Source organism: Oncorhynchus tshawytscha, linkage group LG33, assembly GCF_018296145.1.
Source record: "Oncorhynchus tshawytscha isolate Ot180627B linkage group LG33, Otsh_v2.0, whole genome shotgun sequence".
Classification (NCBI taxonomy): domain Eukaryota; kingdom Metazoa; phylum Chordata; class Actinopteri; order Salmoniformes; family Salmonidae; genus Oncorhynchus; species Oncorhynchus tshawytscha.
Genome location: NC_056461.1, coordinates 14918389 through 14944161, shown reverse-complemented (window position 1 = coordinate 14944161; position 25773 = coordinate 14918389). Strand labels below are relative to the sequence as shown.

Genomic DNA, 25773 nt, shown 5'->3' with positions numbered 1-25773 from the left:
ATCTTGAATCTTGCATACATATCAACCTGTACCATGGAATCAGTATATCAAAAATATCTTCACAACTATTTTGCAATCTGTATGGCACAGTTGTCAACATCCTGGTCCGCAAATGAAACTGGTATACTTTCCTATTTATGCCATTTTTATTCTTCTGCCATGTTTGATCCTTTATTTTGGGCAGACAGACCAGTTCCCTACCTCCTCCCGCTGCCACCCGCCTCCTCCATTTCTGGGGAAATGCTGTAATCAATTGGTTTTACTCTTGGATTGAGCAGATCTTCCCGTACAATTCTGATAACTCCATGAAGGACATAACTCTACCATTACAATTTACAATATAATTTAAGAACAAAATACCCTTTTCAAACATCTTTCCCATAAATCCAGGTCTTTTATCAACAAGCACATTTCAGTTCAGCCATATTTGTTGTAATATTTGTTCTATCTTTTCAGGGGGATGAAATTGAAATTGTAGCCAGCTCTGCAATGCAAGGAAATACCTTCTTGCCAGTTGTCCCTGTCTGAAAACGTTGACCTATCCTCAGAGAACTGCACACAGAGACTCGTTTGCACCCATGATGGAGCTCTGTGGGACCACAAAGTGCTGCCATTCATCAGCATCTCTAACTATACATAGTAATGGAGAGCAATATGATGTTTCAAATGATTTGTGACAACAACTCAAGACCACTCAACTCTTTCCCAGCACACCCACCTGCTGCTCCGCTTGCTGACATCTCTTCTCATCCCAGATGGCAATTTAAAAGGATGTTTCAGAGGAGGCAAACCACTCTGACGACCCCGAATGGCTTCAAGCCTCTGAGAGAACAGCCAATTGATCAATTTAAGAGCATTCAATATTCAAGATTTCCACATTACTCTTGGTTTATGATCAGTCAGGCTTGGGGGTTTTGCTCAACATCACATTATTTTTTTTAATGACCTCTGACCTTGGCGGGGGCGGGGGCGGGGGGGTTGCCTGCCAGGTATTTGGTGGGGCTGTCACCCTCCTTCAGGTTATGGAGGTCAGGAAGGGGGTTGTTGGCTATGAGTAAGGCTGTCCTGTCCAGGTTGGCCTCCGAGGCCTTGAACATGAGCGCCACTCGATTCTTATGGCGGCTAGACTTCCCTTGCCCCTGAACCTCCAGCAGCTTCTGACACTCCATCCTGTCATTAAACGCCTGAGAGAGGGAGAGAGAGAGAGACCGAGAGAGAGAAAGAAAGAGAGTGGAAATCTAATCTAACCAAGTATCTAGAAATCTACTTGTTGGTTTTTCATTCATGACTGTTTTTATAGACAACAAACAGAGTTTGCATTGGTTGAATGTCTTATAAAGATGACACAGGTCAGGGTTGGTAACGGTGTGTGACCTTGTGACAGGATGTGTTCTGTGTGTAGTATCAGGGAAACCTTGATCACTGAAGGCCCGCCAATGGCTGTCTCCATTATAGCCAGTTTGGACTCAGACTCCTCCCTAAGAATGTTCCAGATCTCTTTGGAATCAAGGACTGTTACAGACATATTGAAAATATGTCAAACGTCATCGACTTCAACACACAATACTGCTCATTAGTACTGTAGTCTGCCTACTGTAGTCTGCCTACTGTAGTCTGCCTACTGTAGTCTGCCTACTGTATCAAGGATAGCAGCAATGTAGCAAAACCCAGATACAGATAAAAATGTAATGGTTGGTATTGTGATTCAGAGCATGAACTCGGTCATATATTTGCATTGTTAGAAGGACTCTCTCACCTTTTGCTTTCTGATAGATCTCACGGGCCTTTGGAGCAATAATCTCATCCTTATTCACTGGCTGGAGGAAAGCCTTATTCCCTAAAGCCCTGTAAATCAATGCATGGACAATCTCACTACAGCCAATTCATATTGCAAACAATAAGCATTATAATAACAAAATCAAATAATTTATCAAATAAAATCGTACTTTTTAGCCTGCATGGAGAATTCAAAAACAAGTTGCAACAATGAGAATACTGACATTGTGATTCAGAGGCTTAAGTGAAAGCAGTTCCATCATATTTAGAATGCAACAGTGCATTCTACAGGTCTTTGGTGATGTCATAGTGTACTGTAGAACTGTAATGTAGAACTTTGCTGAACTTTGTTGCTGAAACACCCCCAAAGTTGTATGTTGTGACATCGAACCAGTAATATGCTATGTTGAAGATACCCAGGTTAGGAGGATTTCTAATATCCCATAAAGCTTTGCGTAAATGTGGAAGATTTCTAAACAAACAGACCAGCGATGCTACTTATCAACTAGAATAAACATGAATCTGTTTAATTTCAAAAGCTCACGCACATGAGTCCTTACCTATTTTGTCTTCAATCTAGTCAATACGGGCTCCACAGGAGGCTGGTGAGGGGAGGATGGCTCATAATACCACAGGTTTGATGTGTTTCATACCATTCATTCCATTCCAGCAATTACAATGAGCCTGTCCTCCCCAATTAGGGTACCACCAGCCGCCTGTGAAAAGCTCACCTATGGGTTATGAAACACCCATACAATCAGGAGATAGGTAACACACTGGGAGCATTGATGTCTGTTTGTATTTGACTCCTATAAGACCATCAAGGTGAAAGTAAAAGTGTACTACTGCAGTGCCCTAGGCCTAGGGCAACGGGAAAGGTGCAAGGACAACTAGGCCCCATTAAAACCCCATTGATTTGAGGGAAATAGCTTATTACGGAATAATGGCAGGTTTTAAAATAATGATACGAGCTGTAATTACATAGTATCTCAGCTAATAATCATGTCCACAGAATGACCTCTGGTCAAATCTGTTCCTCTGTAGCATTTGAATGTGGAGAGGCACTTATTTTTCTTCCTTCGCCTCCTCCTCTTCTTCTCCCAGTTCAACTGCATTCTCTGGGATGGTCTCCAAGTTCAACTCCATGATCATGTTCATACTACAATGCTAACTACCATCAATGCCATCGCCCACACCTTTATCTACACCTAACAACACACTAAATGAATAGATACCGGTTGTGCACAGCATGTCTCGTCAGACCCGGGGAGTGACATGGTAACACAGGTGACAGAGACGCCGAGCAGAGATGAGACAAACTTCCACAACTTGAAAATCTTATTGAGAACATCAGGCTTCCTTGGAGCTCATTCATCCCACATTACAGAACAGAAACTTTCCCGGTTTAATTAAGATTCTGCCCTCAGTTGACTTCTGTGGTTCTGTGCGGTGTCTGGTACAAGTCCTGCAATAAAATGCCTTTCCTGTTTCCGTTATCATGTTATAAAGTAAGTGTTGGATTGTGTTGTGTGCTTCTAGGTATAACAGTGATTAAATCTGTTATGAGGGAGCGTATTGTGAAATGACTTGTTTTGATCCCTTGAGCTCTGATAACTTTTATACATAGCAGAGCAGGCTTATATAGGGTTACATGCAGGTGTATAACCACGTACACACAGGAAAACGTAAGATATCAATTCAGTTTAGTTGAACATTTATTCAATAAACACTTTAAAACTGTCCCACTGGAAATGAGCTCCCGTCCAACTCATTTCCATTCCAGGATCTGTAGAGCAGACCCTGTGACACGTACAATATGAACATTCATCCAATTCATTTCCTGTCTGCTTGACTGTAGAGTTGACATGTAGACATCGTGAAGACATTGAGGCATTGATCCCCAGTCATTATAACCGATTTCAAATGGTGCTAGAAGGCTGTAAGGGGCTCTAAACACCAGAGGAAATCAGTCATCCTTTAAAGGGGAGGGAGAGAGAGAGAGGATTGGCTCCAGTAGACTGATTGACACTACCAGAGGCCCAGTGCTGTTCTCCTGTCCCCAAGAACACTGATTTCAAATGGTGCTAGACACTGAGAACATTAATCTAAACCACCATGTGAAACCAGCCTCTGGGGGAAGACTTTCCCTGCCGGACAATAGGGATGCAGTGGACGCGCAGCAGTAGCAAATGATTTTGGAGGATACTTTGCTTATTTCTCTTTGGCCGTAATGACAAGTAGAAACTCTGTGTAGCAGTTGTGACATGGATGACAAGTAGATTTACAAAGACAGTCCACTCATGTGGCTCAGCATTTTTATGATTAACCTTAACCAAAACACCAACACAATAAGTATCAGTATAAAGTCATCTGTCAGTACAGAAAGTGATCGTGACAGTGCTTTGCTTTCGCCGGAAGTCATTCTGATGAATGTCGTTGCCATGGTAGCCCAGCTATGAGGACAGCTGACGGGTGACATCCTCCTCCACACTTCAGACACTACCCCTCTTAACAGAAACGCTGTGAAGAACTGCAGTAACCTTATACAAACAATAGCATATCTTTTTTATTTTTTATTCTCTTCACATCAACATAAAGAAAACACAACACATTACAATATTAGACACTATAGGACAATGATACAATTTTGTATGCACAATTCATGACAACAATCATTATCTATCAACACCTGTAACAAATACGTAACAACTATTTGTTATCTAACCAGTCTACTAGTCTTCTATTCTGGAACTCATCCAACAAACAGGAACACAATGTTACTCATCTACCCACCTGACTGTTGTTCTCAAAGCTCAGCAACCGCTCTGCCAACCAAGGGTCCTGCGAAAACACATAGAAACACCACATGACCACAGAGTGTGTGAGAGTGAGTGTAAGTGTGTGTTTGGGCAAACACTCCACATCCATGAGTAACCAAACAAACTACTCTCACAGCCACTAAACACTAGCCGTGTTATCCTACCTGTTTTACAGTGCTTGCCTCATAGCCTTACAATAGCTTCCTTATTGTGTCCTGCTTACTGTACCTGTCCTGCAGGTATCTATGAACACGGTAGGGCACAGGCTGCTGTCCATGTGACAGGGTGACACCACTCTGCACCTCCCCAAACCCGATTTCTATTTACAATGGGGCTAGTGTTGACGATGACATCATGACCACACACACACACACACACACACACACACACGTGTATCACGTAGGGCATGGCAGGCAGCACACACACCTGTGTATCCCACCTGATCTTCATCATATCACATTCAGGTGGCGTGAACAGATCGCAGCAGGGGTGTTCAGTGTCGGAGAAAACGACTGGGACACTAAGAGCTCTGTGCTGTGTGATTATGAGAACCGGGCCAAAACACTTAAGTAACCATGGCGTCGCCATGACAGCACAGCTTAATAGCAGTTGGTCCCAGAGGTTCTCACAGTCAATCACAGGTGTCTGAATGCTGGGTGTTGGATGACCTATAATGGCCATATAGCATAGTATATGTCAGAGCATGTTGTAAAGAAAGAAAACAGTTGGATGGAACAGTATCATCACCACGTGACACGTTTCTACAATCCTGCCTTTGGACACCAGGGGGCAGCATAACATCTCATAAACCACACAATACGTAGTCACCCACCAGCACCAGTCCGTGGCATGGTAGGGAAGAGGAAAGAGAGAAGCCAACCTCAAACCTAACAACAATAACACCCTGTGGGATGAATGAATAAGTAAGAGACACGTTTCATCTCTACCGCTCTCTTTCTCTCTCACCCCCCCCACGCCCCCACCCCCCATGTGAAAGGAGCCCTTGTGGAGCGCTGGCCGTTGCGCTCTCCCAGGAAGTGACATGCAGAGACAGAGACTCCCACACACCGGCCCGGCAGGCCCTAGCTGCCGCGGGTGACGGTGATGTCACTCAGGGTTTCAAAAAGATCAAGAAAGAGAGAGAGTGACAGTGGTGTGTTTATATAACAGCCTGGATGGTGGTGGAGGGGGGTGGTGGGGTCATTTTCCTGAAAATGATATGAGATTCCTTTTTCAGGGAGAGGCCGGCCTATTCCTATGCTGGGTAGACTAGCATCTTTCTTTTGTCCAAACTTGTATGGGCACATCTGCCTTACGGAGCACCTATTTCATGAGATTAGACTTAATCTTATACACATCCAAAAAAGTGACAGAAGGTTATTAATTTGTTAGTTTCAGAAAAGCGTGGAAACGGTGTGCCGCAAGTCGTCAAACACACATAAACGCCTCACACAAGAGGAGGAGACAGACAGACGGAGCTCTATGGACGTGGGGTGACCGTGAGAGGGCAGACTATGGTCAAGGTGCATAAGAGGAGGATGAATGATGAAAGGAGATGGGGGATGATGGAGGGTTGACACGTGTGTGTGTGTGTGTGTGTCGATACGTGTGGGAGGATAAAGGGACTATGAGTCATCAGTCATAGCATCTTTCCCACCATGACAACACATCTAATATAATGCAAATCAGTCATTTGATAAATGTGAGAAACACTGTTCTGATGGGACTCACTATAGCGGAATAGAGAGGACACACTGCTGAGGTGTTAAAACAGTGAGTCATCCAGAGCTTTATGAGGCCTGATGACTGACTCCTCTCTAAGTTCTCCTGTCTTCAACAGGCAGCACGTCAAACCCCTCTATCCCCCTGGGACGACATCATCACTGACCTGAGCGTATCCTTCATTCCCGTAAAGATAGCATCTGAGCCATTATATTGACATAACTGTTCCAGGAACTGTGTAGCGGAATGCAGTGCTGAAGAGGCTCAAAGGAGTGACTGGCATTTCAGTGATTAATAGCTTCTGACTACTGATTAATACTGTAACGACCCAGGGTCGTTACAATACCTTCCCTCCTAGTCTTTTCAGAGCCCCTGGAAACTCTGGCTTAAGTCCCTTAATTGGATTCCTGATCAAGAAAGTCAATGGAAAGTCAATGGGAGAAGCTAAAGGAGAAGGTTGCACATTGAAACAGATCTTTCATGATAGAGTACACAGCCAACATGCACAGGTGTCCATGATGTGAATATTGGGTGTGTGTGTTTCTGTGTATGTGTGTGCACACGTGTTAATGTGCGTAGGATGTTACAAAACAAGAGTGCCAACTGAGTAATGATAATGAAGGAGACTGCAGCCCCGTCAAAGCCCCTGTGCTGTACAGTATGTGAACCGTGACAGATGACGCCACACGTTCAGTACAGATGTGGTGATAAGGCATTAAACTGGATGATGGGGCCATTCTCTGAGGGCCATTCCTGGAGTTAACCAATAAAGACCCTCCATTACTGGATAAGTGTCTCTGTCAGTATCTCTTTCCAGATGATGTTGTTAAGCCTAGCATGTATCGCTGGGCTCATGTGTGTGTTAATGTGCATTAGCGCGTGAGCGCTAGCTGCGCTATGGGTTCATGCATGGGCCATGCAGAGTAATAGGCTGTACTGATGGCAGGTATTAGCCCACTGTGTGGAGCTATGCTAATGGAAGATCAGTCTGATGGAGGGAGAACAGAACATCCATCATGGTTGTGGAGTAAGTGTTTTTTTTAAAATCAAATACTATCTAACAAGCATCTATGCAGTAAGCGAGGAATACAGTACAGTGCCAGACACTTGAATGCCACACACACACACACACACACACACACACACACACACACACACACACACACACACACACACACACACACACACACACACACACACACACACACACACACACACACACACACACACACACACGAAAATAAGCCCACATCCATCCTAAGACATGATTTAAGAGTTCCTGGCTTTTCAGAACACACACAAGGCAGGCTGATGTTTCTCCATAACCCTCCAAAGTATTTTTCCACTGTCAGAGAAAAAAAGGACAATAACAAGTGCGTCTCCTCGCTTTCTAGAGAATCTTAAACATCTGGCTTTGTTTGGATCCAGTTCCGGGAACGGGACGAACTTTGGTCCACTTTCTGTGCCACTTTAAGCCGGGAGGACACGTCTTTCACGGAAACAGATAAACAATCTTAACAGCCTAATTATTGGAGGAGGGTTAAAAAATAGCCCTTGTTTTTCTGCGGATGAGACTGAAAGGCTCTGGAAATGTGCGAGAGGGAAAAACAGAGGCTCTCTTCACCTCCGGCTCAGGAGCAGGCTGCCAGGAAGCCAGAGAGGGGGGTGCAGGCAGAGTTAGCCCAAGCCAGGAAGAGGGGGTGTGTTGTGGGGTTCTGGGTGACGTGTGTGACCCCCAGAGGGGCTGGATGACGGCAGGGTGAGTCACTAAACCCAGATGACGGGTGGTAGCAGAGATTATGAGGCAGTCAGGGCTGCTGTGATCAGCCTCCTGTTTATCTCCACACCTCCCAACTGACAGCGTGTGTGTTTGTGTGTGTGTACTGCAAGAGAAGGGAAAGGGGGGAACCATCCCCCTCCTTGGAATTAAGCTGAGACAAAACTCACACATTTTGACAAAGTGGTTCACGTTTACAGTAAACAAATTATACACAGATATGCTATCGTAATTTGATCACTGTGTTGTCGCAGAGAATTTAGCAGTACAACAGGAAGTGCAAATTGTAGTGTATTCAAGGTTTAAAATGGCTTGTTAAATTTGTAATTTCCACTTTAAATTGTCAGACTTAATAAAACATTTTTTTTAAATGAATCAACCCCTCCAAAAATGTCCATTAATTACAATTGACATAATAATTCACATTTCCTGTTGCTGCAGGATTATTTTTCATTACATTCTTAGTCTATGACAAACATCTACCGCAGCAAACTGAGGACTGTTATTTTTTTACTAAAGCGCTAAAATCCATTTGAGATGGGACACATTTGCTTTTAATTTTGACACAGTTCTCTTCGGCCCACAAACACTGAGTCACAACAACACTCAAATGTCAGAAAGCAGAATGTCTGTCAACATGGTGGCAAATAACAAAAACTCCACACACACAGACATACAGACACACACACAGACATACAGACACACACACAGACATACAGACACACACACAGACATACAGACACACACACACAGACATACACACACACACAGACATACAGACACACACACACACAGACATACAGACACAAACACAGACATACAGACATACACACACACAGACATACAGACACACAGACATACAGACACACACACACAGACATACAGACACACAGACACACACACACACACACACACACACACACACACACACACACACACACACACACACACACACACACACACAGACATACAGACACACACACAGACATACAGACACACACACAGACATACAGACACACACAGACATACAGACACACACACAGACATACAGACACACACACACACAGACATACAGACACACAGACATACAGACACACACACACAGACATACAGACACACACACAGACATACAGACACACACACAGACATACAGACACACACAGACATACAGACACACACACAGACATACAGACACACACACACACAGACATACAGACACACAGACATACAGACACACACACACAGACATACAGACACACACACAGACATACAGACACACACACAGACATACAGACACACACACACACACACACACACACACAGACATACAGACACACACACACACACAGACACACACACACACAGACATACAGACACACACACACACAGACATACAGACACACACACACACAGACACACAGACATACAGACACACACACACAGTCCAAAAAAAGTGACCGCAGGCGCACTCCCTGTTGGCCCATCGCCAAGGCAACTTCCCAAAAAGAGAGCTCCTTTTTACCGTAAACTCATTTTCCAGGAAACCCCAGCCGGCTTCAACAGCAGCCACGCTATGACTGTACAACATTGTTTATCAAGAGAGAAATATTCAAGTTCAGACATCTGATAGTACTGTGTAGGCGTGTGTTTGAGTGAGTGGGGAATGGTTGATGATTAGGCAAGAACTTTATGTCACGGTCTCCAGAGAAGAATATATAATTTCTCTATCATTGGAAATGCAGATGGAATATGAGCCAACTATTTCTGACCTCCCCCCTCCCTCCCCACCTCCTCTCTCTCAGGTGAATGCCAGCACCATAACGGTTCTCCTCAAAGACACCCAGTGTTTGCTTGCTGGCTCACAGCCAGTCCAAAGCCCTCTGAGTCTGAGCACTTCTCTCTTCCACCTCTAGAATCAACGCCAGTACATCTGAAGAGCATTCCTCAGGCTCCTCTTCTTCCCTACAAATCATTCCTCAGGCTCCTCTCCTTCTCTACAAATCATTCCTCAGGCTCCTCTCCTTCCCTACAAATCATTCCTCAGGCATCTCTCCCACGCTACAAATCAACGACTACAGGAAGGGTTTGATCTCTGCCCGCCTCAATATCTAAAGGTTCAATCACTCTGTGTCGCAGTGCCACGAGAGAGAGAGAGAGAGAGAGAGAGAGAGAGAGAGAGAGAGAGAGAGAGAGAGAGAGCGAGAGAGAGAGAAACGCTCGTCTTCTTCTTCCGACGAGGAGTAAGAGATATCGGACCAACTTGCAGCGTGGTAAGTGTTCATAGCTTTTAATATGTAAAACTGAACACTACAAAATACAAAATAACAAAGTGAAAGAACAAACGAAAATCGAAACAAACGAAACTGTCCCGTGTGGCACAGGAAAATAAATCACCCACAACTCAAGAGTGAAAGACAGGCTACCTAAGTATGGTTCTCAATCAGGGACAATGATTGACCGCTGCCTCTGATTGAGAACCATACCAGGCCAAACACAGAAATACCAAATAATAGAAAAACTAACATAGACAACCCACCCAACTCACGCCCTGACCATACTAAAACAAAGACATAACAAAAGAACTAAGGTCAGAACGTGACAGAGAGAGAGAGAGAGAGAGACATAGGTGACACTAGCCATAGGTGTAAGAATATCCACGTCCCAGAATGTTCTTTTGCCAGCGTATATGTACGTGGCTCCCAGCATTTGATATGCTTTGTCATAATATCATCTTTATCTGATTATTCCGTTTTTAGTGCACTATAAGTACTATATAGGGCCCCTCCTCTAACGGTCATTAAAGTACACAGGTAGTGTGACGCAGGTAATCTCAGCAAAAAAAGAAACATCCTCTCACTGTCATCTGCATTTATTTTCAGCAAACTGAACATGTAAGTATTTGTATGAACATAACAAGATTCAACACCTGAGAAAAACTGAACAAGTTCAAAAGACATGTGACTAACAGAAATTGAACAATTTGTCCCTGAACAAAGGGGGGTTCAGAATCAAAAGTAACAGTCAGTATCTGGTGTGGCCACCAGCTGCATTAGGAACTGCAGTGCATCTCCTCCTCACAGACTGCACCTGATTTGCCAGTTCTTGCTGTGAGATGTTACCCCACTCTTCCACCATGGCAGGTGCCCGGACAAGTTCCCGGACATTTCTGGGGGGAATGGCCCTAGCCCTCACCCTCCGATCCAACAGGTCCCAGGCGTGCTCAATGGGATTGAGATCCAGGCTCTTCGCTGGCCATGGTAGAACACTGACATTCCTGTCTTGCAGGAAATCACACACACAACGAGCAGTATGGCTGGTGGTATTATCATGCTGGAGGGTCATGTCAGGATGAGCCTGCAGGAAGGGTACCACATGAGGGAGGAGGGTGTCTTCCCTGTAACGCACAGCGTTGAGATTGCCTGCAATGACAACGAGCTCAGTCCGATGATGCTGTGACACACCGCCCCAGACCATGATGGACCCTCCACATCGATCCCGCTCCGAATACAGGCCTCGATGTAACGCTCATTCCTTTGACGATAAACGCGATAAACAAAACCGCGACTCGTCAGTGAAGAGCACATTTTGCCAGTCCTGTCTGGTCCAGCGATGGTGGGTTTGTGCCCATAGGCAACGTAGTTGCCGGTGATGTCTGGTGATGACCTGCCTTACATCAGGCCTACAAGCTATCAGTCCAGCCTCTCTCATCCTATTGCGGACAGTCTGAGCACTGATGGAGGGATTGTAGGTTCCTGACGTAACTCGGGCAGTTGTTGTTGCCATCCTGTACCTGTCCCGCAGGTTTGGATGTACTGATCCTGTGCAGGTGTTGTTACACGTGGTCTGCCACTGCGAGGATGATCAGCTGTCCACCGGGTCTCCCTGTAGCGCTGTCTTAGGTGTCTCACAGTACGGACATTGCAATTTATTTCCCTGGCCACATCTGCAGTCCTCATGCCTCCTTGCAGCATGCCTAAGGCATGTTCACGCAGATGAGCAGGGACCCTGGGCATCTTTCTTTTGGTGTTTTTCAGAGTCAGTAGAAAGGCCTCTTTAGTGTCCTAAGTTTTCATAACTGTGACCTTAATTGCCTACCGTCTGTAAGCTGTTAGTGTCTTAACGACCGTTCCACAGGTGCATGTTCATTAATTGTTTATGGTTCATTGAACAAGCATGGGAAACAGTGTTTAAACCCTTTACAATGAAGATCTGTGATCTATTTGGATTTTTACGAATTATCTTTGAAAGACAGGGTCTTTGAAAAAGGGCTGTTTCTTTTTTTTGCTGAGTTTAGTACATGAAGCACAGGTACACGGCAGCACAGCCTGGTGGTGTCATAAATGTACACAAATGCTTTTCCAGTACTATAGTCATTTATCACCGCTGTTTACCTTGTCAAAAACATTTGTTACTGGGAATAACTATCACACTGCTTGTATTGATCACCACCTCTTGTGTTTACAGTGTGCTGTCTGATCAGAGAGGGAATAAGGAAAGAGGAAGCCTACTCTAAGACATGCAAACCCCCTCTTGGCACGAGCCAGAAGGAGAGGAGACACTCCATCATGCTCAGTGTCATGTCGAACATCACGCCGGCTTCCTCATATCATAGAAGGACATAGATTCTCTAAGTATACAATAACGTATGTCATCAGCTGTGATGACGTCATCTGACTACCATAGAAGAGTGTGTCATCACTTTGAGGAGGAAAACAGTGTGGAAATATTATAGCCTATCTCTATTTCCAGACTTGAGGGTATGTTCTGGAACAAAAGGCCAGAAGCACTGAGCTCCAGTCTCCCTCACAGGAATTGTCCTCAACATTCTGCAGTTGCTAAGTGACCCCTGACCCTGTTGTTGCCGAGGGAACAATGATGCTAATAGGAGCTCTGACAGAGTGATAGCTATGGAGGGGTGTGTGTGTGAGAAGTCGTCCCAGGTGAATTTGACTCGTAAATATGGACTACCACACATAAACACACCCGATGACATTAGCAAAACCGTTTGTTCCAACGGAAACAAACTGTTCTGGACGACCCCACATGGAAGTGATGTCATAGTCAAATCAAGTCACTTCCTGTGCTATTCTGAGAACACTCAATTGACGCCCACTGATGCTTTGTGTCTCTGTGTAAGGCCCACAAAAAACATGTCCCACGGAGGTGTATTTACCAGAGGTAGAAGAAAAGGGAATTCTCTGTTTTAAAGTTACCAGTATAGGAGAGGAGAGACACATAACTCATATTTACTAATTTGTTGACCTTCCCTTTACCCTAACCACAGTACTGGCCCCAACTCCCTCCATCCATCACACCTAAACAATCACCCCTCAATCTCTGTAACTCCCACTGCTCTCTCTCCCTCCCTCCCTCCCTCCCTCCCTCCCTCCCTCCCTCCCTCCCTCCCTCCCTCCCTCCCTCCCTCCCTCCGAGACGTAACAGGTATTCATTCCACTACAACAAAGCTGTGAGACGTGGCAGAGTGTGTGTGCATCACCAGAGGGGTGGGTCAGAGCAGGCCAGATTTGGTTACCATCCACTGACGCACATTCACACAGAGACACACACAGATGTAAACAAATACACACACCCACAAAAACGCAAATGCGCATACTCTACACAATACCAACATACAATGAATAAATACAGGCACTGACAGACACACAAATAAAAACATTCAGAATGGAAATACACACACACACACAAACACACACACACAAGTCATTAACAGAACATGACAAACGTATGGTCTTTAGTAAATAAATAGGTTTACTCACTGTCCCCTGTGACGTAAAGTAGAGCTCTCCAGTTAGTCTGCTGACTTGATGGCTGCTTGTCATATCCTGCACAGCCTCCCATTTCCTGAGAAAGCACAAGGATACCAGCCGAGTCATCAATGTGTCAGTAGCTTTGATTTTGCGCTTGCAAGAATACGATGTATGGCTACACAAGACAAGAGGGTCAGTGGTGGGGAATATCAAAATGACCTTCCTCCATGGGTGACCCCTCCGTCCACTCCTACCTCTGTCCACCTGGGTGAGTCTGGCCCCTCTCCTGTCCTCTCCTTTCTCTCCTCTGACTCCTGCTCTACCAAACACAGAGGGTGTCTTTCTCAGCGACCAACAAAAACTAGTAGAGAAAAGGAAGCCCACAACCATGTGAGAATGTATGGCACTGCTAAGTAGTGTGTGTGTGTGTGTGTGTGTGTGTGTGTGTGTGTGTGTGTGTGTGTGTGTGTGTGTGTGTGTGTGTTTGAGAGAGACAGTACCTTTACTCCACCCCCTCTGACACTCCCTCTCTCTCCCTCTCTCTCTCTCCCACACACACACTTCATGCCCACAGGCAGGGCTGCAGTGTGTGTTCCTGGGCATAGCGTGATGCCAAACACTCAACTATAGGAAGCTGGAGAGGAGCCCAGCCAAGCCAGGAGGACTGGGAATACCAGGAGAAATGGGAATAGCCACAGGCTTGGGCACACCACAGGGCTGTTGACAACCAAACAGCGAAGAGGAAGTTTAAACATCCACATATTATCCACAGATTATTGTCAATCCCACCTTTCAGTTCCCAAGTGTTAGCTATTCCTTAAAGAGCATAATCCCTCAAAGTACTGTGGGCGATTGTTGGTCAAGTGGGGCAATTCCAATGTAGCCCCAATTTAGTCTGTCTGTGTTAACAAAATGAGAGGCCTGTTTCCGTGGTGATGTAGGAACAGTGGAGGGTTCCACTCGTGTGACCACGTCTCATATCTTTGTACACACTTGGCATTGTGGGAAACACACACACACACACACCACCAATGCAAACACAAAACACACCCACACAAACATCTCTTAAATCAACTCATGTACACATTACACATACGTAAACAACCATGCCATTGACCCTGACTTGTCTACCAACCCTGAAGTGGAGACCCAAGCTGACCTGACTTAATTTGGGCCACTCCAGAGGGCCACAAAGACAACTCCAGCCCCCTCAGCCCCCATACATCCAGAGCCATGAGAACAGGAGCTGCATTTTCAATTAGAGTGACATGCTCTATGGCCATGATTACACCCCACAAATACAATGCTAAGTCTGACCAGCAGAGTTAAGAGTGTGTGTGTGTATGTGTGTATGTGTGTATGTGTGTATATATATATATATATATATATATATATGTGTGTGTGTCACCTGAGAGACGAGCAGGCTTTAAGCTCCCCTGGCCTCCCCCGTACAGTGAATCAGCCATACTGACAGAATGAGGCCTTTGTATTACAACAGACAGACACACACACAGTAGGACAATCCAGGTGTGTTCCTCTATCATCTGAAGGACAGGGAGAAGGAAGTAGCCCCTACCTGAATTAGTCCAATATAAATCAAACTTTGCCATGCCCTTACCTTGTATGTAACAGTGTTGCTTGTGAAGATAAAGGTTTACGAGTGTGTGGGCGTTGCGGCGGGTGTTAGGTCAAGGTACAGTGGTGCGTGCCACACCCACCCCTCCCAGCCATTCACATGCTGATTCCAAGAACATACGGAGGCGTGGGGAGGAGCCTCGCAAAAACACAAAACAAGCTGAGTCAACAGCTATAGTTACCTCAGGTGTAGGTGTGTGTGTGTGTGTGTCTCTGTGAGTTTGGTCTCAGAAACCAGAATGTTGCGCAATAAATCACCATGGAATGTCATGCCCATTCCAATGTCCCTTGGAGTCCCTTTCTAATTGATATGGGCTCCTAACTGAGTTGACCCGTTCACAACCATACAGTAGGTAAGTTAACTCCCTCTCTAGCCTCTCGTATTCCACAGCAATCAGAGGAGGAGGAGATATAATGAAGATATAATACCTCTGTCATTATCAGCAAATAGACAGACTACATCATAGTTCCTTACTAATGACGAAGCACAGAGCTGCACCATATCATCACTAACCTAGCCAAAGCGTAGCCTAAAGCCAAGCTCTGGCAGTGTGTGAACAATGAGTTCTGAGAATAAGCGGCAGCATTTGAGTAATCACACGATTGAATAATCACACAATCAACTTATTAAGATCAAGATCTGAATCTCCTCTGAATCTGTTCTGACTTGCAGTAATATGTTCCAATATGACTCCAAGTCCTTGAAATCGAAAACACACTAACAAACTCCTGTTATATATTATAAACACAGAAAATGAAAATAGAAAAAGTAACCTACTGTTGCTGTGAGACTGTCAGCCACCTGCTCTCTTCACATCCTGTGTCCATTCTGAGAAAGAGGGAGAGATAGACAGAGAGAGAGAGGAGAGAGGGAAAAAAGAGCGAGGGAAAGAGACAGAAGGAGAGAGTAGAAATAGAGAGATAATGGGAGAGAAAGGGGAGAGAGACTAAGTGAGAGAGAACAGACAAAGAGAGAGAGAAAGAGAGAGAGAAAAACAGAGTAAGTTCCAGTGAGCTCCAGAGGGGGGGGGGTCCCTGCCTGTCTCTCTTCCCCGGCAGAGTCCCTCTAAGTCCCTGAGGCTGTGCTGGAGCTCTCCACTCAGCTGGCAAGTGTGTCTGTGGCGAGAGAGTGCGAGAGAGAGAGAGAGCGTATGTGAAAGAGAAAGCGTGCACACTGCTCAGTCATACAGATCACGACAGGTCAAGTCATTCCTGCTCAGTGAGTCAACAGGCAGTGAGCCTCTCTCTCTCTTTCTTCCTCTCCCCCTCTTCCACTTATCCTCTTTTCTTTCCAATTCCTTCTTTCTCTGCCACTCTCCAAAACACTCTCTAAGATTCTCCCTTTACTCCTCTCTGTAAATAGATTGGTTGTCTTCCTCAGTTGCAGTTCGTCTTAACGCACATTAGTCAGTACTGTTTCTGAGTGAAAACATCCTCTGACTGCCATTTGTAATGGTTAGTGTGACTGTTGTGTTGGGATTGTGGTTGTGGTTATGATGGGCTGCCATTGTGTTGGAAAGCTGGGAGGGTAGAAGGGGGCAATGGAACCCTCAGTCTACAATCAAAAACATCTTATTGAAAAGATTTAACAGATGAAACAAAATGTTTTGGCTGGCCTTCAAAGGTTGTAATCATGGTGAGAGAGGGAGATATCGACAGAGAGACTAGATGTTAAACACCATTTCACTGGAATGGAAACACATGGAGGCACTACGTCTACATTAGAGGTCGACCAATTAATCGGAATGGCCGATTAATTAGGGCCGATTTCAAGTTTTCATAACAATTGGAAATCGGTATTTTTGGACGCCGATTGGCCGATTTATTTTACACCTTTATTTAACGAGGCAAGTCAGTTAAGAACACATTCTTATTTTCAATGACGGCCAAGGTACAGTGGGTTAACTGCCTTGTTCAGGGACAGAACGAGAGATTTGTACCTTGTCAGCTCGGGGATTCAATCTTGCAACCTTACGGTTAACTAGTCCAACGCTCTAACCACCCGCCTCACGAGGAGCCTGCCTGTTACGCGAATGCAGTAAGAAGCCAAGGTAAGTTGCTAGCTAGCATTAAACTTATCTTATAAAAAACAATCAATCAATCAATCATAATCACTAGTTAACTACACATGGTTGATGATATTACTAGTTTATCTAGCGTGTCCTGTGTTGCATATAATCGATGCGATGCGCATTCGCGAAAAAGAACTGTCGTTGCTCCAACGTGTCTCTAACCATAAACATCAATGCATTTCTTAAAATCAATACACAGAAGTAAATATTTTTAAACCTGCATATTTAGCTAAAATAAATCCAGGTTAGCAGGCAATATTAACCAGGTGAACTTGTGTCACTTCTCTTGCGTTCATTGCACGCAGAGTCAGGGTATATGCAACAGTTTGGGCCGCCTGGCTCATTGCGAACTAATTTGCCAGAATTTTACGTAATTATGACATAACATTGAAGGTTGTGCAATGTAACAGGAATATTTAGACTTAGCGATGCCACCCGTTAGATAAATTAGATAAATTGATTTTATTGATGTGTTATATTAAGTATTATATTAAGTTAAAATAAGTGTTCATTCAGTATTGTTGTAATTGTCATTATCACAAATAAATGTAAAAAATTGGCAGATTAATCGGTATCGGCATTTTTTTTGGGTCCTCCAATAATCGGTATCGGCGTTGAAAAATCATAATCGGTCGACCTCTAGTCTACATGCACACACACACCAGTGGAATGCTAGGAAGTTGCCTGTGGTCCTTTCTCGTGGAGTATGCATGGTGTGTGGCCTGCGGTGTGTTGTGTGTGTTGAGGGGTACCTCTCTGTTTCCCGGCAAAATAAATGAACCCTTACTGGTGGATTCCTCACTCCTGACTCACTTCACACTGTGCCGGAACACCTGTCTCTCACACACACACACACACACACACACACACACACACACACACACACACACACACACACACACACACACACACACACACACACACACACACACACACACACACACACACACACACACACACACACACACACACACACACAGTCTTGTACAACTAACCTTGTGGGGACACAAAATTCAGTCCCATTTACAATCCTATTTGCCCTTACTCTAACCATTACCCTAACCCTAAATCCAACCCTAACCCTAAAACTAACCCTAAAACTAATTCTAACCCTAACACTAATTCTAACCTTAACCCTAAACCCCCTAGAAATAGCATTTGAACTTGTGGGGACAAACAAAATGTCACCAGTTGGTCAAAATGTTGTTCATTTACTATTCTTATGGAGACTTCTGGTCCCCACAAGTATAGTTGAACATGTCCACATCCATGAACACATAAGTACTCTGCATTTATGGTTCCATGACTGGACTATGAGTCACTGAGGTTTTCACTCTTGATGTTCTTCATCAGGTGCCAGCAGCCAGCACTGTCTGTGTGTGTGTTTCAGTGTGTGTGTGTTTGTGTGTGTGTGTGTGTGTATGTGCCACCACAACCCCATAACAGCCCCTGTCTTCCAGTCCATAACCCTTCACCTAGTTCTACATCTCATCCCAAGTCACCCGATACTCTGACCCTGTCCCTCTCACTTCCCACAACCCCCAGCAGCTATCTGCCTAATACCACCTCCTTCCTCCACCTGCTTCAATCTATCCCTCCCTCCATTTAATCAGTCCCTCCAAACTTCCATTCATCTGTCAAAAACAGCATCATCATACAGCACATCCTAGAACTAATAGTTGGGTATGTATGTGAGGCAGAGTCGTAGTGAAAGAAGTGATGTGGTGTGTATGGCCAGTCCAAAACACACACACACACACACACACACACACACACACACACACACACACACACACACACACACACACACACACACACACACACACACAAGCCAGAGCGCCCAAGATTGACTTAGAAATGGGACGTCTGTCCATCTCCTAACGACGCTGGAAAATGCCTTCGTAGAGCGTTGCAAATGGCGGTGGTTAATGACTGTAATCCCAGGACTCGGGAAATCGAGGTCAAGTAGGCTCAGTAGGGGTGAGTGGGTAAAATCACTTGGGAAGCCAAGCCAGAAGAAAATGTCATATTACAACGTGTTGTTCTAATATAGTTGTTTGCTCTCTAACATGTTAGTTCATATGCCTTGCCACAGTGATATATAGGCCTAAGGCCGAGACAATAAGAAGACACAGTGGCAGAATACATTCAACCCCACTTTTGTTTCATCACAAAACTGGAGAGCAACATCTGTCTGGTGAAGTCCAAAAACGATATTGTATGTATAACAAACAGTTACATGATCAACAGCATGGTCAAGCATGTTAATGTTTCTGACATTTGTAGGACTACTAAACAACTATTGATTTAGAACCACAGAGAGTTACTGCAAGTCACAAAGAAAACAGGAGCTGCCTCCACTATTCCAGCACCATTTCAACTTCAACATTTCAACATTATCAGATCACTTCTGCTTAATCTAATACAGTGACAACTAAAATACCAAAAACAATTCAGTCCAATCAACAGAAGCTAAAAATTATGTGGCTGTCCATGGTACTGATTTGTGTGTGTGTGTTTGTGTTTTTTGTGTGTGTGTGTGTGTGTGTGTGTGTGTGTGTGTGTGTGTGTGTGTGTGTGTGTTTGCAAGTAGAACAAAATATTGACTCATCCTACTTGTGGAGAAACACCAATGGCATCCTCCTTTCTTTCATGTTGCCAAAACATACACACTTTTAGTTTTTGTTGTCCTAAACTAGTTGGTTAAAATGCTTGCTCAATAACCTAACTTCCTTTCATGGGCAACATTAGCTAGTTAACATTAGCCTTCTACATCTAGCTACATCTAGCTTGAACTTCCACCCTCTCAGGCCAGGGGCACAACAATGTATGCATTTATGGTTGGATCAGAATCGCAGTTCTAATCATTGGTGAGTACGGAGAATTAAGTCCAAATCCCTATCTCCATCCATGGCTAATTTAGGAAAGGGACAATTTTAGCTAGCTAGCCACTGGAGGACAACAACAACGAGATGCAACAAATTAAGATGTTTCTGTCAATGAAGTTTGGCTTTTCATGTGATGTGATTGGTGTGAAGCCAAATCCAACCAGGCTTCCCTTGACACCTTTTTTTGGTGCGCCAGGACCATTCACAGTTGAGCTTGCTCAGTTTAGCTCAATGCTGATTGGCTACTATTTATATATTTTTATTAAGAGAGGCCAAATGCTCGCTGGCTTCCCTTGCATTCAATGTATGGGCTGCAACAATATCTTACTCTTTTTGACCAGACAGCTTCCGATAGATGGGCTACACATAGAGAGACAGAGGGGCGCTGTTTTGCTCGCTTGGATGCTTCACCAGTGAGATGCATAAAGCCTCCTCCGAATTGAAAGAAAATTATGAAACACAGAAACAAAATATTTAAATTTTATTGTTTTTTTCTTGGTACATTTTTTGGGAAAGCCTGGCTTCACTTGGCATCCATGAAAACATGCCACGGAGTAGACTTGAATTTTGCTTGGGAGTTGCGGACAGGGGTGGTGAATGGGCGTAATTCAATGACTAATATCCCAAACCTTAACCCTTAACTTTGACATTTGAGGTATGAAGCAACTTCGAAATGTTATGTTTAGAGAAACAGAATGATACACACACACACGCACACACACACACACACACACACACACAGAGTACACAACCCTACACACAGTACACACACACACAACGTCACCAGTGACCAAAAACAACCTCCGTCAACACCCACCCCATTAACATAAAGACTTCAACTTTGACCCCGAATACATATCTGGTACAGATCCCAATCAACCACACCCCTAAGCACATACACACACATAAACACACACCTTTATGCAAACACATCAGTTACTGTACATTACACACACAAAATGTACACAACAATTCAACATTCATCACCATACCACAACACTGTGGACAGGATCAAGAGGAAAACTTCTGCCTTCATGATATACAGTACATCTCCAATATAACCTTTGATGGCATAGACGTTATCTGATCTCCTTCTAGATATTCCGCTCAAGGCAGTAGAGGGAGAGGGAAGACAGAGAGAAAGCCAAACAGAAAGAGACAAACAGAGAGAGACAAACAGAAAGAGACAAACAGAAAGAGACAAACAGAGAGATACAAACAGAAAGAGACAAACAGAGAGAGAAAGTAAGATAGAAAGAGAGTTCTTTATATAAGGTTCGTGTTATAAGGTCATCATCTCTTTATTGTCTGTCCTTGCTGATAAATCTTCAACAAGCCTCTCACTCCCAGCAAAGAGGCGGGGAGAGATTTTACATAAACATCACTTAACAGTAAACACACACAAACACTCTCTCTCTCCCTCTCTCTCTGAGGCTGGACTGGGTGAGAGGGGCTAAACACTCCGGGTTTCGTAATGCCAGCCACAGCAAATCTCACACATTGTTAGCAGCACACACATTGTGATGAGTCACAGACAGCCTTGTTAGAGCTGCTGGGTCCAACAACCCAATGAGTACCTTTCCATGCCCACTCCCTCCACTCCCCCCCTCATGTGAAGGAAATTAACCCCTATGGACAGCTTCCACACTTCATGTGTGGCAGTGACACACAAATACACACACATGCACAGAGACAGGCACGCACGCACACACAGATGAACACAAACACCCACCCACGCACACACACAGAGCCGCATCCTGAGTCCATCACTACCAGGAGATCCTGGATCAATAACAAAGCAGAGGACAGGCATTGATCCTGTATACATTGATCCCCAAATTGGGGGGGTGTCAATTACTGGAAACGGAGACATACAGTAACAACGTTAAATATACAGATGTCCATATGGTGACCCAACCTTATATAAAACCATCCTCTAACCCAGCCCTACCACACACAGACATACTACCATCTCCAAGCAAATGCCTAATGCCCAGACCAAAACATCCCTTCCCTACATGAAGACACTGTAACAGCAGTGCCGTTCCATCCGGGCAGTCACCATCACAATCACCTCCTCCCTGGGACGAATGTAACTGCTGTGCCATAATCATCCAGCCTGATGGACTCATCAAAACTCGTATTAATGCCAAATGGCCATTATAACTGCCCAATGGCCATTATACTCCACTTAATGACAAGGAGGTGTGTGTGTGTGTGTGTGTGTGTGTGTGTGTGTGTGTGTGTGTGTGTGTGTGTGTGTGTGTGTGTGTGTGTGTGTGTGTGTGTGTGTGTGTGTGTGTGTGTGTGTGTGTGTGTGACGGAGAGAAAGAAAGAGAGATAGAAAGACAGAGAAAGATAGTGTGTTATATTAGTATGAGCGATAGATAGTGTCACCAGTCAATCCCTGACACATCCCCCTGATAATTCACCTGTCAATCCCTGACACATCCCCCTTATAATCCACCTGTCAATCCCTGACACATTCCACTGATAATCCACCTGTCAATCCCTGACACATTCCACTGATAATCCACCAGCACCAGTCATTTACAGGAATTTACAGGAAGTAAACAAATCACGTCTGAGCTGGCAAAAAAATACAACAGTCCAGCACACACTGCTCTCTAGTGGACAAGCAATACACCTGCATGCAAAAATAGTTCTACCTGCCTCTTCACAAGACATCTTAATAAACTAATGGATTGCTATTGGAAGTCTGTCAAATGTCCATTTAATAAGACAAATGAATGCTCAGATGCTATAATGATGGCCATTTTATATAATTATCTGACAGCACATCAGAGGAGCTGACCAGATGTCTCAGCTCAGTCTCTTGGTTATCCACTACCACACCCAGGGGACACATCACCCATCTGTGGCTGACTGAGGGTGAGAGAGGATGGATGGCGAGAGAGGCCCCTAGACTGGCACAGACCCCAGAAGCCTGATGCAGTGGTGCCGTTGTTCTCATTACCCTTGGCATTGCAGGCAGAATAACTCCCCTCTGTTGGGCTAGGACCACAGCCAGGAGATTGACACTTCCTCCAGCCAATAGGCCACTCAATCAATCACTCCGCAAAGTAAACCAAAGAACTTTGGCAAGTGACTGTTCCTGTAATGTTAGTTATGTTTCAACAGTGTTGTAGTAATGCTTCGACTGTGTTATTTTCCATTCGAGCTCAGCCGTTATCACATTGGTCTTGTTTAATCTAAGAGTGCTTCTTTGCTTCATCCAGCATCCTGAACATTGTGTTCCTGAGTAGTGCTTTACAGCAGCCCTGTGCCCTGCCAAAGAATGTCATTTTTGGCACTGGCCGGAGAACTGCCGTCCCCAGGTCTCTCTCTCTCTGTACTCACCTCTCTGTATCTCTTCAGCATGCTGTTGAGGAGAATAATAAAGTAGTCTCTCTCTCTCTCTCTCTCTCTCTCTCTCTCTCTCTCTCTCTCTCTCTCTCTCTCTCTCTCTCTCTCTCTCTCTCTCTCTCTTATTTTCTACATAGTAAGATAATAGTAAAGACATCAAAACTATGCAATAACACTTACGGAATAATGTAGTAACCAAAAAAGTGTTAAATAAATCTAAATATATTTTATATTTGAGATTCTTCAAAGTAGCCACCCTTTGCCTTGATGACAGCTTGCCATTCTCTCAACCAGCTTCATAAGGAAAACTTTTCCAACCGTCTTGAAGGAGTTCCCACATATTCTGAGCACTTTTGACTGGTACTGTACATCTCGCTGGTTTTTCTATGCATCGTCTAGACAGGACGGCAGCCTCAGGTAAGACACAGGGAGGGGGTGTTAATCTTTGTTAACAACATCTGGTGCGCAATCTCTAATGTTAAGGATTGTCTCAAATTTGTGTTTGCCTGAGTTAGAATACCTCATTATAAGCTGCAGACCATACTATTTACCAAGAAAGTTTTCAAATTATACTATGCCGGCTCTGACGCTCGACCGATGTGGCATAGCGTGCAAACTATCATAGATTACAAAGGGAAACCCAGCCGTGAGCTACCCAGCAATGTAAGCCTACCAGACGAGCTAAATGCCTTCTATGCTTGCTTCAAGGCAAGCAACACTGAGCCACGCATGAGAGCAACAGCTGTTCCGGACCACTGTGATTTCGCTCTCCGTAGCCGATGTGAGTAAGACCTTTAAAACAGGTTACCATCACAAGGTGAGCCCTCATCCACCTGGACAACAGAAATACCTATGTAAGAATGCTGTTCATTGACTACAGCTCAGCATTTAACAACATAGTCTCCTCCAAGCTCCGGACCCTGGGACGGAACACCTCCTTCTGCAACTGGATCCTGGACTTCCTGATGGGTCTTCCCCAGGCGGTGAGGGTAGGCAACAACACATCTGCCTCACTGACCATCAACACGGGGACCCCACATGGTTGTGTGCTTAGTCCCCTTCTGTACTCCCTGTTCACCCACAGAGTGGCCGCGCATGACTCAGACCACATCATCACAATGGCAACACGACGGTGGCAGGACTGATCACCGACGACGATGAGGCAACCTATAGGGAGGAGGTCAGAGACCTGGCAGTGTGGTTTCCAGGACAACAACCTCTCCCTCAATGTCAGCAAGACAGAGGAGCTGATCGTGGACTACAGGAAACGGAGGGGCGAGCACTCCCCGATCCACATTGATGGGGCTGTAGTGGAGTCTGTCTTTGGTTGCCTCAGTCCCTACCTAGTTCCAAACTGTCTCTGGAAGCAATGTCAACACAATAACTGTTTGTCAGGAGCTTCATGAAATGGATTTCATGGCCAAGCAGCCGCACACAAACCTAAGATCACCATGCGCAATGCCAAGTGTCGGCTGGAGTGGTGTAAAGCTAGCCGCCTTTGGACTCTAGAGCAGTGGAAACGCGTTCTCTGGAGTGATGAATCACACTTCACCATCTGGCAGCCTGACAGATGAATCTGGGTTTGGCGGATGCCAGGAGAACAATACCTGCCCCAATGCAGAGTGTCAACTGTAAAGTTTGGTGGAGAAGGAATAATGGTCTGGGGTTATATTTCATGGTTCGGGCTAGGCCCCTTAGTTCCAGTGAATGGAAATCTTAACGCTACAGCATACATGCCTCCGTGCACAAAGAAAGGTCCATACAGAAATAGTTTGACGAGATATGTGTGGAAGAAATTGATTGGCCTGCACAGAGCCCTGACCTCAACCCCATCTAACACCTTTGGGATGAATTGGAACACCAACCTCGAACCAGGGCTAATCGCCCAACATCAGTGCCTGACCTCACTAATGCTCGTGACTGAATGGAAGCAAGTCCCCACAGCAAAGT

At 44.8% G+C, this 25773-nt stretch overlaps 1 long non-coding RNA gene across 2 annotated transcripts in view; it reads right to left on the bottom strand.

The window, feature by feature from the left end:
- Window positions 1-4324: 4324 nt before the first annotated feature.
- LOC121841690 overlaps window positions 4325-25773 on the bottom strand; it is a 46590-nt gene continuing 25141 nt past the window's right edge. The window contains exons 2-4 of one of the 2 annotated variants that reach the window (XR_006080729.1): window positions 16276-16326; window positions 13872-13956; window positions 4325-4617 (exon numbers count right to left, since the gene is read on the bottom strand). This is a non-coding gene — a long non-coding RNA (uncharacterized LOC121841690). Of the gene's footprint in view, window positions 4618-13871; window positions 13957-16275; window positions 17317-25773 lie in introns of those variants that run through there. The other variant, XR_006080728.1, reaches the window with a different exon arrangement.